Source organism: Squalius cephalus (assembly GCF_949319135.1).
Source record: "Squalius cephalus genome assembly, chromosome: 19".
Classification (NCBI taxonomy): domain Eukaryota; kingdom Metazoa; phylum Chordata; class Actinopteri; order Cypriniformes; family Leuciscidae; genus Squalius; species Squalius cephalus.
The window spans coordinates 30795756-30810687 of NC_137140.1; the positions used below are offsets into that span (position 1 = coordinate 30795756).

The window sequence follows — 14932 nt, forward strand, 5'->3', positions numbered from 1 at the left end:
ATTTGTGAACAATATTTGAGAGAAATAGGCCTTTTGTGTACATAGAAAAAGTCTTCAGCTCATGAAAAATGGGGGCAATATGCACTATGCACAAACTTGCACTATGTTTGAAAACAACTTTATTCTGCTCTGAAATGAGAGAGAGAGAGAGAGAGAGAGAGAGAGAGAGAGAGAGAGAGATTGAGTGAGTGAGTGAGTGAGAGAGAGAGATAGAGAGAGAGAGAGAGAGAGAGAGAGAGAGAGAGAGAGAGAGAGAGAGAGAGAGAGAGAGAGAGAGAGAGAGAGAGAGAGAGAGGTCAAACCAGACTAACACAGGACATCTGCAAGTGTATTAGTTTGGTAAAAAAATAAAATAAAATACAAAACCGTTCCCGTGAGACGCCGAGAACGGGATTAGCATATTCCTGCGATGACCACACAGATCGTTGCTTCTCTGCGGGACTGACGGAAGGGAGGGAGGAGGAGTGAAGGGAGGGATAGAGGGGAGGCTCCATCTCTCTAATGTAGTTGATGAAGATCCCTCACTCCGGAGACCTGACAGGGGTCGCACTCTCTCCAATCACGCGCGCCACGGACCGCAGAGCCGCGAGCCAGTCAGCAAAGCGCTCCCTCATTCCGCTCGGTCTTTTCCTCTCCGACCAGTTCACTCACTGTCACTCTCTCACACACACTCGCGAGCGCTCTGTTTATTCTAAACCCGCAGGGACTTACACTTCAGCACTCTCTCGCGCGCGCGTGCGCTCGTTCAACCTTATTTCTTTCCTCACTGGCGGCACGCGCATCTGTCTCCGCTTCTGTACTGTAGCCTACAGGATGAAAAAGAACGATAGACTCCTGAGAGAGAGAGAGAGTAAATGAGAAAACAAGGAAGACAAGGTGAAACGAGGATTGAAAAGAGGCTGAGGACAGATGAAGGAAGAGAGTTTGTGAAGCGTTTTGGATTTTACTGGTTTCCAGCATCAATCTATCATTTTGGCCGGTGGAAAAGGACTCAATTAAGGTAGGGCATTTTCTGTGCACAAATCTCCTGAATGTGTGAGTGTGTATTGCTGATGTGGACTTTCTTACCAGGTCAGTAATGAACAGTTAGGGAGCGCGGAGAGCTCATAACTCTTGGTGTAAGTGTTGCGTTCCTCTCAAGCCACTGATAAATCACTGACCTGTCAGCATCCTCAATTATGAGCGTTTATCCTCAATCGCACAGCCATGTAAGCTGCAATACTTTCAGTGCTAAGAGTCCAGAAGGAAACATGCTCATGATTAATCCCTGCACCCTTAGAACAGCTTTGCCCTCGTTTTTGGAAAGGCATGAGAGTTTGACTGTGGAGGCTGAGGGAAGGTTGTTTTGCTGACTCTTCAGTCAGGTGAAAACTGGCTTGATGTTTGCAGAGATTGGAGTGGTAATCCTGATTGCAACCCACCAGTGCAAACACTCATACATGGAGTGTGTGTGAGCTTCAATTATGAGTGTGATGCAGTATTTACATATAAAAGCAGATGTGTGCTTCGTTTCTTACTGCCACAAAGTAGTGAAACACTGGCTCAAAAAGAGCTCTGCCAAGAGACATTTGGGCAACATCAAGGTCTTGCTTCAAGTGCTTTTGAGGGACTAGAAAACACAGACACATTACTTGCAGCGCTGGATATCTCAAGTGGCTCTACTGACAGTTTGTTCCCAGATGAAACAGTAGTGCAATGAACAGTTTCAGCGTGTTGTGAATTATGAGTATGATACTTAATCCACATAATACACTTGCTAAATCTCACACATCATTGTCATTCTATTAATAGAGATATCCATGTACAAAGCACTGTGTTTATGTACATATTAATTTAATCTCACAGAGATTATGAACTTTAATTGTGACATGCGAGAGGGATCAGACCTCAAGCGGAATATATGAATCACATGCAAAAAAACAAAACATGCACTCTACTGTATTTCTTTGTTTTTAGGAGGTAGATGTGCCATGCTGATTTGGATAAACAAATGCAAGACTTATGTGATAGCTGAAAAGAAAAGAGGAATAATAATAATTATTATTATTATTATTATTTTTATTATTTGATTTAGGGATGGAAATATCTACCTATAGAATATACCTAGAAATAAGTAAAGTCTTGGGGTTTGATAATTATAAAAAATTTAAACAAATTTGTAAAATTAGCCAAGTGAATTCATTAATACAAAAGATGTTCTTCCTTCCACTGAAGCACAAAATGGTCTTTCGATCATTTCAAATCATGCTGGAGGACATGATCATCAGGTTTTTCTCTTGTTGAGTTCATTCAAATTTTTATAAAATGTTGTAATTCGAAACAAATTGGTATACTGATAATATAATTTATAAGGAAATAGGTTGCAAAACAGCCCAAGTGGTCTCAGACTAACATGTTTGCTTGTAGTAAACACTTCAGACACTTAAAAAAATTGCATTTCTTGCATTGCACATTGCATTAAAATGCAAAAAGAACATCATCTGCAGGTTTAATATAAAGATCAAATCCAGAATTCATGTCATAAATCTGTTTTGAAAGCATTTCATGACTTTCAGAGTTACTCATTATGGCATGTATTACCATATATACTGTTGTAGAATCACACTCTGGTGGTAAGTTTTCCCTTAGAGAAAACATTTATATAATGTTCAGTGGTTGTTTGTACAACCATATTGTGGCAGCTGTTATGTGTGTGTGTGTGTGTTGGGGGAGGTGTGGAGTAATCCCTTCTGGATAGTAAAATTCAGAATCAGCATTCCTAGAATAAACCACAAAGTAGAAAACGATGTTAAAAATAATAGGAGGTGAGCAGTGACATCCACTTAAATTCATCCAGACTCTGCCTCTAGCTGTCATGAATCAGAGGATGTGATGTGCCAGAAATACGACACAATATCGGCCCATCTCTAACTGTATTATCCACCTATTTTCATTTGATCTGTTGCGGCATTGCAATTGCAGTCCCATGTTAAAAAAAGCTGATCCCGTCCATCTGTTAAAGGTTGCACGGATTTGTGGGACGCTCTAGGACAAAAAAGAAAGAAAAAAAAGAATAAAAGATGAATGCACAACAGTCAGTGGACAAAATTTAACTCACAGATGAAGCTGAAACACATCCTATCTTTCCCCTGGATCAAGCCAGCCTTTACAAAGACAGGAAACACCAGGCTTCAATCGGTGTCTGAAATCAGTAGGCAGGGACAATCCAAAGATCCCTCCTGAACGTACTTTAGAAACTCAGAGCTGGCAGGTCTTGGGTTTGCTTTTGTGACAGAGATCAGAGCAGACAGTAGAGGAAGCAGAGCTCCTAGTGATCTGAGCTTCTGGTGAAAACAAAGCCACGTCCCAACAAGAGTCCAATTCCCCAGAGCGATATAGCAGATGCACTAGCATTGGGTTTAATGAGGAATCCTCTTTTGACCAGTTGGTAACACCAGAGACGGACAGCTCACAGAGAGAGACAATCAGCACTGATGGAGAGAGAGACAGCTCTGAGGGAGAGACGGCTTTGAGGGTGAGCTAAATGAGGTCTAATCAGCTCAAAGCAGATGGGAACCCTGAGACGGAGGGGATCGGGAGGAGTGTAAGATTTGACATGTCCCTATGTCCCTCTCATCAGAATTCAATTGGAATTGAGAGAAAATGATGACATAAAGTGGAACTGGTCCAGGGACATGAACACAAGGGTCAATAACAGCTGGAAACACTGATATATTTGAGTGTGTGTGGGTGTGTGCGTACTATAGACCTAAACATTCAGATTAACCTTGAACGTGCCCCTATACCATTCCCATAAAACCCCCAGCCTATACATCTCCATAAAATGACCAAATTAAACACCATATCATGGACCAAAGAGTTTTACTTCCTCTTTTAAACCTTTTCCTCTCAGACACGCTCTGTTCCCAGTCCAACCAGACAATTATGAAAAAAACTCTGCAAAAGGGGTCATTCAAAAAGCACATAAACAGAGTAGAGCTGCACGATTAATCAGTAAAAGATTGCTATCTCGATTTAAACACCCATGCGATCTTATTCCTAAATGAAAACCATTCGCTTGTTTGTATTAAACCTTTTGACAAAATCATAGAGAAACATTCAAATCTGTGTTCTCGCTACTGCTGAACCAGAGAGAGCGGTTGTCATGTTTAGGTATGAAACAGCTTCGCAATCGTCTTTTCAAAGAGACAGTTTCATTTTTTATGTTACAAGTATCCAAATGATCACAGAAATACTGAGATAAAATCTTATAATTTGGATATAAACACTAATGTCTACATTAACAATCAAAATAAATCTAATCACCTTTTGATTACACACACACACACACACACTACAAGATAACCGGGCCAATTTTGGGCCCAATTCTCCCCATTCAATCCTTGGTAAAATGTCCTGATTATCTTGATAGTTCTACAGATTATCTATCAGATTTTATTGTGGTGTGATGTGTATTAAGAGTGATTGAATCTGCTTGGAAGAATGTCTGAGCCGCACCAATCTCAAATCTTAAATATCCAACATGTTAAATATTTAGAACTCTGCGGACAAACGCGAACGCGCTCTGTAGATTGTCACGTGGAACGAAACGATATCAGAAAGCAAGCTGATGGAAGACGGAAGCATAACACAACATCATCCAAACCTTTTTTTCTTTTTCCCCCCAAAGATTTTCGGTAAAAAGCATTCCAAACACTATTATCGTCATTTCTTCGTGCCCGTCATCCGCCATGTTCGTTTACTCTAAAGCCACGTTTGACCGCAAGAGATTTTGCGATATTTTCCGTGTTCACAGTCGGGACTCTGGTTGTTTGTGAATGGAATCTGTTTGTGTGTGCTGTGCTGTCTTGGTCACATCGCAGCACTACACACACTATAGCAACAAAACTGTTAAATCTATGATTTTTTTATTGTCATGTTTGCGGTCTCTCACATTTTGAAAATCTGATAATCTTTTCCTGTGAAAAATAGCTAAAATGCATGCAGTTAACTCCAAAGGTCAGAGAGGAGGAGACAAATGCTCATGAAGAACTAAATTACAACTGTTTCTGTGGCAAGAAACCTTTAACATTATAAGTGGACTTCAGAGAAAATAAAATACTGCCAAAGTGTATGACATGGCCCAGAGACATAATTCACAACACGTCCTTTACACATTTTACACTCCCTTGACACTCCAAAGCATCAAGTTCCTCATTTCAACCAGCCCAATGGCTCTTTTCATTCACACAAACCTGAGCCGCTTATCTCGAGTTCTCTCTTAAAGTGATCTCAATGCATAATGCAGCTGAATAAGCTCTCTCTTTAAAGAAAGCCATCGCTGATGCAGTGAAAGAGCACTGAGGGAGTGAATGACTGGGCAGTGGTGTACAGAGGAGGATATCCTCTCTGGTGTGGTGCACGGAGCCGTAGGCTGCAGGAAAGATCCATGGTAATCCCGTGTACTTATTGTGTGATTGACGAGGGCCTTCAGATATCCTGGAGACTGAATGGGTGGCAGAGAGATGATGCGACGGGCCAGCTGAACCCTTATAATGCCAAAGTCAACAAGGCCTTAGACATTTCAAGGAATAGTTCATCCAAAAATGACAGCTCTGTCATCATTTACTCAGCCTAATGTTGTTTCAAACGCGTATGACTTTCTTCTGCAGAACACAAAAGAGAAAATGTGAAGGTTTTCTATGCTCTTTTCCATTAAATTACATTAAATGTGCACTGAAGCTCTCAAGCTTAAAAAAAAAGGCATCGTAAAAGCATTCTGTTTTCAGATTCCACACAATAGGTGACTGGAAAAGAGAAATTTAACTCGTTATTCACTGAAAATTTTGGCTCACAGCAAAATTATTTTTCTTTCTTTGTTTAGGGGTAAAAAGAAGTTCAAAGTTACATGTCACAAGTTAGCGAACATACCGACGTGTTTAAATGAATATGTGTTGCGTGCTTTCCTCTCAATAACAAAATAAACACACAACTAAAATGGCAGCCGTTAAGAAAGCATCTGATGTTACAAGCTCTGCAATTCGGCACTCCAGTAAAGACACGTCACGTTTATTTATATCACACTTTATACAATGTGCTGCATTAAAACAAGCAGCTTTACAGTATTAAACATGTAAAAACAGTGCCAGTGTCTTATTCATTTAGAATTACAACTTCAATTTCTGCTAAAAGCTGCTTTTCGGTGTGTTCATGTTTTTACTCGTGAAAGTCTGACCGCCACGGACTGAACGAGAGACCTGAACCGTCAAAATGAATATTACGTAATCGCCACGGACCAATGGTAGTTCAAAGGTGTTTACCAGCTGGAGCGAACTTCGCTTTGGCAAAGCTATTTCGAACTCCCAAAACGAACTCCAAATGACCTCCGTTTTGTCCTATTTTATTAGTTTAATAAAACTTTATTAATTTTAATGATTCAAATAATCAGTAGATTTGGTTCAGAATGAGAATCCAGTCTGAATGATTCATTAATCCACTTAATATTCTTGTTGCCATGGATAACAGGCCACTGGACAGGAAGACTGTCAGTTAATTATGACTTTTGGTCTTTTTTAATCACAAAATTCTCAGCCCGTTCTCATCCCCAAATTCTACATATTTCAATTCTACTTGACTCCACAAGACTTAAAATATACATATGGATATATTTTATGCTATTTCATAGTGCTTTTTTGAAGCTTGAAAGCTCCAGTCACCATTTATTGTAGCTGCATGGAAAAAGCGCAACCGGAATGTCTTCACAAGTGTTGAAAAAAAAAGAAAGCCATACAGGGAACAACATTAAGGTGACAGAATTTTCAGTTTTAGGTGAACTATGCCTAGTTCTTTCTTTCTTATTTCAATCTCGTTCTCGCTTTCTAAGATCTTACTTCTTGCTTTCCTGTCTCTGCTCTTTTCTTTTCTCCCATGTAATTTTAATGGGAAGACAGAGCAGCTGCTCATACCCTCCTTCGTGTCCGCAGTGATGATAGCTCCTGGTATTGAACTTGGGTGTGTGCGTGTGTGTATCTGAGTATCCATTATCATTTTCATCCAGAGCGAGAGATCCGACCAGATCACTCATCCGGATATGCCTGGCATCAACACTCACTGCTGCAAAACACTCCTGCGGAGAGCCCTCTGCCCAGCGCCGATCAATAATTGAGATTATTTGGACTCCCTTCACCTTGGGCCATATGTAGTTTAAAGCTTCAATAAAGGGACTCATTTCTACACTGTTTTATCACAGGCAGAGCTGCTTGAGTGAATGCGTTCGTGTACATGCGTCTACTCGCGCACAATTGAGATGTCACCTTGGTACGGTTACAGATATATCCATGGCTGCCATGACATTGTTACTGCTATTCTGAAAGTTATGATATTCTGAATCTATTCAACATATAGCAGCCTGAAATAAGTAAATAAAGAAAATGGAATACAAATCATTTTGAGGCGTTTCAAGGTTAAAGCAACAACAAAACATTCACTACCTCTGTTTCAAAAGCTACCTACATAGCTGGCATTATAAATGCTTTCTTTTAGCCAAATTCAAAGGCAGCATTCCATATGTCCTTCAAAAAGAAGGAAATCTCATAATGCTTTGCAACAAGCCACGAAAATATATGGCAGATGTAGTAAAATAAATGTTAAAGCAGCACTCAGTAGCTTTGGGATTTCTTCGCTGTATTCTAGCTTTTTGCTCGCAGGTTTCTCTCTAGAGCTCCCCCCACAGCTTCGGAATAGATATTTGACAACACTGTTGTAAAAACTCGTTGGTGGTTCTCAGACACCAGAGGCTAGTAGATCAACGACATCAAAGCAGATGGGACATTCTTTAAAACGTCTTCTTCATTCGGGTTCGGACAGCGTGAGGGAGCGCAATAATGACAGCATTTTAGCAGATTTCTTTTGGCCGTAAAGCAATTGTTTACATCGCGAGACCTGATATCACGCGAGACTTCCTGACGCGGCGGCCGGCGGCCCGCCGGCTCAAAGTTGCAAGTGCGTATTTTCCGCTCACGGGCACCAGGGGGTTGCGAAACGACCACCATTCAACCCGAAATAAGTAATATAACCATTCCAATGACTCCGAAGCTGTTCAGTTAAGGTAAAAAAAGTTACTTAGTTCACCTTTAAATATAAACGTAATGCCTAAAAATAAAACAAAAATAGCTTAAAAAAAATAATTTTATTCTACAAAAAATATATATATTTCAAATAATTGCTGTTCTTTTAAAGTCTTTGTTCATTCACAAATCCTCAAACACAAATATATTAAAATATATATAATGTTTTTTAAATTGTAATAATATTTCACAATATTTCTATTTTACTGTATTTTTGATCAAGTAAGTGCAGTTTTGGTGAGCATAAGGGACACAAGAGACAAATGTAAATCTTATTAGGGTATTTCTTAGTTACTTAGCTACATGTCCACGGCTGTGCACTTTGTGAGAAGAACTGCTGTGTATGTACAGCATTAAATCAGTCCATTACAGTTTGTATGCTTCCAAGGCAGTGCACTAGGAATTGGAACAGAGCCACTGTGTTTTCTTTCATTTCCATCACTTTCACGTGAGTCTTTTTTTCCTCCCATGTCAGAACTCCAACCTTTCTCAAGCTTTTTTGTTTTATTTTGAACATGTAACCCCTCACTGTCACTCTCCACCTGCCACACACACACACACACACACACACACACACACTCTTGCTGTGAGACAATCAGCAGAAGGGGGCCTAAACATCTCAAATTAAAGTCTGGCTGTGATGGATGGGCTCCTATCTGAGAGAGATATTGCACCTGTTTCCCCCCTGAATGATAGCCACTTCTCCCCATCGTTTATATTGATTTGTCTCCATCCTCCCTGCGCGTTTCCAGCAGCTACTCGTACACACACTAATACATGGCAGTAGCATGAACAATCGTGCTTCATCACATCTGCATACTAGCTATAATTTGACTTTTGATGTCTTTAGTGTAATACCAGTCCAGAGATAAACACTTCAACTGAGCGTCAAACATGTTCCACTGCTATAAAAAATAATCTTTCCACCCTATTTTTAAATCGTTCTCTTGTTCTCATACTCTGCATTTTTTTTTTTCAAGGATTTGCAGACAATGAAGAACGCACGTTATTGCATTTCCATTGAGAGAAAGAACAGAAAAGGAAAGTAGGAAGAAGAGAAATCCTTTGCCAATGCAGAGGTGGCTTGGAAGAAGAATAAAGACAACAACAAATTATAATATTGTAAAAAAAACAACAACGAGGCAGTAAAAAAGACATATAAGAAATGCATTTTGCAATGTGAAAAGACAACATGACATCAAAATTGACCCAATTTAGTTTTTTTAATAAACATCCCTGTTCCTTTTGTGCACGATTTATCATGTTTTGTTAAAAAAGCAAAAGTGTCAAAGTTCTCAGCTTTTGAAACAACTTTTATGATGTAACCAAGGCTGCACGCAGAGTGATATAATATCAGTTAATAATCTCATAGCCTAACATGTTTTACTTGGCAATCTTTTATCATTGTATATATATATATATATATATATATATATATATATATATATATATATATATATATATATATATATATATATATATATATATATATACAGCGGGGGAAATAAGTATTGAACACGTCACCATTTTTCTCAGTAAATATATTTCCAAAGGTGCTATTGACATGAAATTTTCACCAGATGTTGATAACAACCCAAGGAATCAGTACATACAAAGAAACCAAAACAAATAAGCTCAGAAATTAAGTTATGTGTAATAATGTGAAATGACACAGGGAAAAAGTATTGAACACATGAAGAAAGGGAGGTGCAAAAAAGGCATGGAAAGCCAAGACAACAGCTTAAAACTATTAGTAATTAAAAAGCAATCCAGCCCCCTGTCCATGCAAAATAATAACAGCTAGTTCAGTCCCAACGGATGGCCTACAAAAAGGTCTCATTGCCAAGGTGTCACACAAGACACATCTCATGATGGGTAAAAGCAAAGAGCTGTCTCAAGACCTCCGCAACCTAATTGTTCCAACACATAATGATGGCATTGGTTATAGGCACCATTCTAAGCTTCTGAATGGTCCAGTGAGCACTGTTGGGGCCATAATACAGAAGTGGAAAGACAATCATTTCACCATAAATTTGCCTCGACCAGGTGCTCCTCGCAAGATTTCTGACAGAGGAGTGAAAAGAATAATCAGAAGAGTTGTCCAAGAGCCAACACCAAGGTGTATGGCGTTTTTAGGGTAATGTGCAGTGCCATTTCTCCTCCAAACATGGTGTGTATTATGGCATCCAAACAATTCAATTTTGCTCTCATGTGACTGCACTAAATTCTCCCAGTATTTCCCTGGCTTTTCCAAATGTTGTGCAGTAAACTTTAAACGAGCTTCAACATGCTTTTTTTCTTCAGTAATAGAGTCTTGCTTGGTGAGCATGCATACAGGCCATGGCGGTGGAGTGCATTACTTACTGTTTTCTTTGAGAACACAGTACCTGTTATCTGCAGGTCTTTCTGAAGCTCTCCACAAGTGGCTCTTGGACAACTCTTCTGATTATTCTTTTCACTCCTATGTCAGAAATCTTGCGAGGAGCACCTGGTCGAGGCAAATTTATGGTGAAATGATTGTCTTTCCACTTCTGTATTATGGCCCCAACAGTGCTCACTGGACCATTCAGAAGCTTAGAATGGTGCCTATAACCAATGCCATCATTATGTGTTGGAACAATTAGGTTGCAAAGGTCTTGAGACAGCTCTTTGCTTTTACCCATCATGAGATGTCTCTTGTGTGACACCTTGGCAATGAGACCTTTTTGTAGGCCATCCGTTGGGACTGAACCGGCTGTTAATAATTTGCATGGACAGGGGGCTGGATTGCTTTTTAATTACTAATAGTTTTAAGCTGTTGTCTTGGCTTTCCATGCCTTTTTGCACCTCCCTTTCTTCATGTGTTCAATACTTTTTCCCTGTGTCATTTCACATTATTACACATAACTTAATTTCTGAGCTTATTTGTTTTGGTTTCTTTGTATGTACTGATTCCTTGGGTTGTTATCAACATCTGGTGAAAATTTCATGTCAATAGCACCTTTGGAAATATATTTACTGAGAAAAATGGTGACGTGTTCAATACTTATTTCCCCCGCTGTATATATATATATATATATATATATATATATAGAGAGAGAGAGAGAGAGAGAGAGAGAGAGAGAGAGAGAGAGAGAGAGAGGAGAGAGTAGAGATCTAGTGTTCTAATGTTATCTGTTCTCTCTATCAATGAAGAGAGACATTTTTAAGTATTTAAAATAAATAAATAAAAATCAAAACTTTCAAGCAAGCCTGCCAGCTAAATTAGTATAATTGTTAGTTATTCACCAATTCTCTCAATTCATTCAAACCCAGACTGATAAAATAAAGTCTCACCCTAAAGTATTTATCTCTAAATATTCTGTTTAAGTTGTAAATGTCACATTATGGAAATTGAATAATTGGGATCACCATTTCATATGATGTGTTTGCATTATTCTCTCTCCACGGTTGATTTCTGTTCTCCAGCATGCGGTTCTGCGCTGCGTTGTGCTGCTGTCACATGCCGTGCCATGATATCTCTCCTGTATAAACCTTCCTCTTTTCTTTCTGTGGATGCTGTGTGTGCAGTGACATTATCCACTTGTTCTGTCCTCATGCTGTTAATGAATATCTCTGCATGGCTTTGATCCCTTTCAGTGTTTTACATGATCAGTTTCTTGTATTTATTTTCAGGTCCAACAAACTGTAATTGGTATTAATTATTATTTGTATTTTTTTTGTTTTTTTTTTTTTGGTGAATGTCTGTCACAGAACCGTTCCATTTGGATAGCTGCTGTGTTCAGGCAGTAGAGGAAGTTTTAAATATATTCATGGGTTTTCCTGGGACGAAGTGAAACCCATACAATGAAACAACATCCAGACAGAAACAAACTGGCTGAAGTACCAGAACCGTGCAGAAAATGCCACCGCTACAGCAGGGGACAGAAAATGTTTGAGCACTCGTGTGTAAAATAGAAAGAAAGTTTCTGTGTGTCTGCATACTGCCACATATGCTGCAGTTGTATTAATCTCAGCATGACATTGCCAAACATACGTTGTACTCTATCCATAAGTGTATGTGTAAGTCTGCATAGACAGGAGGACAGATGGACGGACGGACGGACGGACAGATAGATAGATAGATAGATAGATAGATAGATAGATAGATAGATAGATAGATAGATAGATAGATACCAGTCAGTACTTTATTCAGAACCTTTATGCTTAGACTCTTGAATAGTGGATGGATGGATGGATGGATGGATGGATGGATGGACAGAAAAAAAGACAGACAGACAAGTCAAGTCAAGTCATCTTCATTTATATAGCGCTTTTAACAATGTAGATTGTTTCAAAGCAGCTTTACAGAGATAAGCGTATAATTTAAGGTAACAGAGATTGTTCTGGCTTTACAGCAGAGTTAAGTTATTTTCCATCTAAAGCTAGTTTTAAAGCTAGACAGATAGATAGATAGATAGATAGATAGATAGATAGATAGATAGATAGATAGATAGATAGATAGATACCTATTTGTACTTTATTTATAAAAATCATTATGCTTTGACACTTGAAGCAATCAACCTGGAACTCACACTTTTTTTTTTTTTCTTGTGTGCAAAATACATCAAGCAGTCTGTGGTTGGTGTTGTGTGAGGCCAATACCGGTAATCGTTCTCCAGATAAACTCTCATCAACTCTCCTTTCCAGCCGCAATATATCCTTTCAGACCGACAGACATTTGTACAACACATCTCTCTTACCACTTTGGCTGCATTCATCAGTCTGGGTCGCCTGTGAAGCCCCAAGGCTCAGGGGAATGCTAGAGTAGGCACACAGAACCGATGGTCTCCTTCGAGGCTTTGTAACCTTAAACACAACCCAGCCATCTAGCATTGGCACCAGGGGAAAGATTTCCTGTCAACCAGGTGAATGACTATTAGTTTACGGAGACTGCAGGACTTGGGGGGAATGGGGAATCTAATGGCCCTCAGAGATGGGCTCTGACTATTCTCCCCTAGACATATTACAGTGTCCCACTGTCTTGGGGACTCTTATCTTCCCCTTTTGTTCTGTTTTCACCCTTTCTGAATGGCAGAGGAGATAGCATGGAAAAGAGCTAAAAAGGCTGACTGTTGGATGATCAAAAACTTGAAGTGGTTGTTGTGAGAAAACAATAAAAAAGAGGAAGTAAAGAGGAAAGAAGGGGTGACAAGGAGAGAGTCTCGGCCACAAGCCACTAAACAAAATCAATGAAGCAACTTCAAAACATCTGAGATGCTCCTTTCAGACAAAAGGGCCCAAAGAGTCACATCAATATCATCAATACATGTTCTCTCTCATCCATAAATGAATGTTGTCAAGCTATGCTGAGAGGTTCTCTATGAATAGATTTTCTGTCAGAGAAAAGACTGATACATAAACTCATCTCGGGCCTATATGTGTGCTCAAACAATTACCTTCAATCCCTCTTGACCCTGGAATAGCATTCATACTAAATATTTATTTGAATGTATTTACATGAATTAGCTATTATGTGGGGGTTACCTGGGAAACAAACCTATGACCAGGTATTAATAAAAATGTTTAACAAAATTTTCAGTAACAAACGGTTTTGTTTTTTTTATTTCCTACAAAAAAAAAAAAAAAGAAAAAAAAAGAAAAATCTTTATTATATACATATATATCTATATTATATATTTAATATATATATATATATATATATATATATATATATATATATATATATATATATATATATATATATATACTACCATTCAAAAGTTTGGGGTCAGTAAGACATTTTTTCTTTAAAGAAATTAATACTTTTATTCAGTAAGGATGCATTAATTTGATCAAACGTGACAGTTAAGCCTTTTACATTGTTACAAAATATATATATTTAAAATAAATTCTGTTCTTTTGAACGTTGTTCATAAAATAATCATAAAAAATATGGTTTCCACAAAATTATTTAAATATTATCCATATTTTTTTCCTGAACAACAAAACGTCTCGGGTTACGTATGTAACCCTCGTTCCCTGAGTAGGGAACGAGACGCTGCATCGATACTCGATACTTTGGGGAATGCCTTCGGCATGAAGCGTCTGAAGTCAACTATGGAACTATTCCAATCTTGATTGGTGCAACGTCACCCGTGACGTCGCATGTGACGGTGATCCGGAAGCTACAAAAGGGTCACAGGAACCAGGAAATGTTAGCTTCTAATTGGTCAAAGCAAGTCGTTCTCAGGGGCGCGAAAAGTGTGGCCGAGGGATGCAGCGTCTCGTTCCCTACTCAGGGAACGAGGGTTACATACGTAACCCGAGACGTTCCCTTTCGTAAAGGGAACTCCCGCTGCATCGATACTCGATACTTTGGGGAACAAATACCCACGCCGCCACACTGAGAGAAAAAACGCCCTGGTATAAAGCATCTGGTACACTCACGGACGATAGAATGAGTAGAGGGCAGATCCAAACTAGCTTGTCATAAGATTTGGTGCAAGAAGGGGAGGTCTGGAGCTGGAGGCTCGACTGACCTCATGGCTGGGAGCCCCAGACAGTAGAAAATATTAGATGAGAGGTGAAGGCAGAAGCGCACCTTGTACTTCAAATATGAGTGGTTTTAGATAACCAACTGTACTCTTAATAAAGGGAATAGCTCCTAACCCTTGATGCATAACTAGATGGACTGACTCCTCTCAGCCTGAGTCCTAATGTAGGAACCTCAAAGGCTACGACCTTGACCATCCGACACATGCGATGGAGGATGGAATACCTGAATAATCTTAACATTGCCTACAAGTACCTCAGTACCGGGCAAAAATAACGTTGAGTGGCTCCCACGCTAGCAAGTAAGAGGGGGC

At 39.2% G+C, this 14932-nt stretch overlaps 1 protein-coding gene across 1 annotated transcript in view; it reads left to right on the forward strand.

The window, feature by feature from the left end:
- The first annotated feature begins 480 nt into the window (after positions 1-480).
- The window catches only part of cdh12b (cadherin 12b), a 148440-nt gene continuing 133988 nt past the window's right edge, over positions 481-14932 (forward strand). Inside the window, exon 1 of the mRNA XM_079851466.1 lies at positions 481-1000. The gene's annotated coding sequence lies outside the window, so the exon portion shown is untranslated. The remainder of the gene's footprint in view (positions 1001-14932) is intronic.